We start from the raw sequence: 1,560 nt of genomic DNA, 5'->3' as shown, positions 1-1,560 counted from the left end.
TTAGATTTGTTTACCTTTACTTTGCTTTTGAAACGATTGGATAGTTGTTTAGCTAATTCGCATTGAGACATTCCTAGTGCTTATTCCAGTCCCTGTGGATACGATAATCTTTTATATTACTTGCGACATTTCCGTACACTTGCGGAGCGTAACAAGTTTTTGGCGCCGTTGCCGGGGACTGCGCTATAACCTTAGGAATTATCAATTGAGTTAGACTAAACATAACATTTGTTTTCCTTTCATATTGCATAGTTGTAACTAATCATTAGATTTCTGTTTTTTTTTTACTTTCTTGTATAACTTTCACTTCTTGTTAATTCTTTTTGTACAAACTCAATTCTGCATTTTTGATTCTTCTATTTTCCTTTTTGTGTCGAATTGCTATCTGCTATCTTGTTCTTGTGTATGCGAAGATCTAACTTTGCAGGGGAATTCTTTCCTTTTGACCCTGAGATTGATAGAACTTTCCATAAAAGAAGAATTCTGCAAAGGCAAATTGAAGAACATGAACATTTGAATATTGCAAATAGACCACTTAAGGATTACGCAGCACCCTATGCGAGAGGTTTTCGATCTAGTATTTCAAGACCTTCAGTGGAAGCTAATAACTTTGAGATCAAACCCACAATTATATCTATGGTGCAGCAGAACCAATTTGGTGGAGGACCTCATGAGGACCCTAATCAACACTTAGAGGTCTTTTATGAAATATGTGGTACCATGAAAATGAATGGAGTTCCTTCAGATGCAGTTAGATTATTATTATTTGGGTTTTCTTTAAGAGATAGGGCAAAGCAATGGCTGAATTCTTTGGCCCCTAACAGCATCACCACTTGGGAACAGTGTGAGCAACAGTTTCTTGATAAGTTCTATCCACCAAGCAAAACAGCTCATATGAGGAATTTAATTGCAAGCTTCAAGCAAACCGACTCAGAATCTCTTTTTGAAGCATGGGATAGATATAATAGTATGCTCAGACAATGCCCACATCATGGGTTGGAAAGATGGTTAGTGTTGCACACTTTTTACAATGGTATCAATTATCATACCAAAGTGTCCCTTGATTCAGCTGCTGGAGGGGCACTTATGAACAAAAGCTTAGATGAAGCCGAAGAAATCATTGAAAGTGTAGCACAAAATCATCATCAATGGGCAAATGAAAGAAGTGGTGGCTATTCCTCTGTAAACCCAACAATTAAAGCATCAGGGAAGTTTGATGTAGATGCAGTCACTCTTTTGTCTGCAAAATTGGACGCTCTTACAAAGAAATTTGAGAATATGGGGACTAGTGCTAATATGGTCAATGCTATTAGTACATCTTGTGAAGTATGTGGGAGTTCAGAGCATTCAAATGACTCATGTCCATTGGGAGCTATCATTGCACAAATCAATCAACTTGAACAATGTGATGCAATCATGAGTTACAATCAAAGGCAGAACAACCCATACTCAAATACTTATAACCCTGGATGGAAGAGTCATCCAAATTTTTCTTACAGAAATAATCAAGACCAAGGACCATCTATGGGGGCAAGACCAAATTTTCAAGCTCGGCAACAA

At 37.4% G+C, this 1,560-nt stretch overlaps 1 non-coding gene across 1 annotated transcript; it reads right to left on the bottom strand.

The window, feature by feature from the left end:
- Positions 1 to 892: 892 nt before the first annotated feature.
- Positions 893 to 998, bottom strand: LOC122007589. The gene has a single exon (XR_006119052.1). It is a non-coding gene; the product is annotated as a small nucleolar RNA R71 (small nucleolar RNA).
- Between the last annotated feature and the right edge of the window lie 562 nt (positions 999 to 1,560).

Source organism: Zingiber officinale, chromosome 7B (assembly GCF_018446385.1).
Source record: "Zingiber officinale cultivar Zhangliang chromosome 7B, Zo_v1.1, whole genome shotgun sequence".
NCBI classification, from domain to species: Eukaryota; Viridiplantae; Streptophyta; class Magnoliopsida; order Zingiberales; family Zingiberaceae; genus Zingiber; species Zingiber officinale.
The sequence above is the reverse complement of the archived record's forward strand: the minus strand, read 5'-3'. Positions and strand labels throughout refer to the sequence as shown.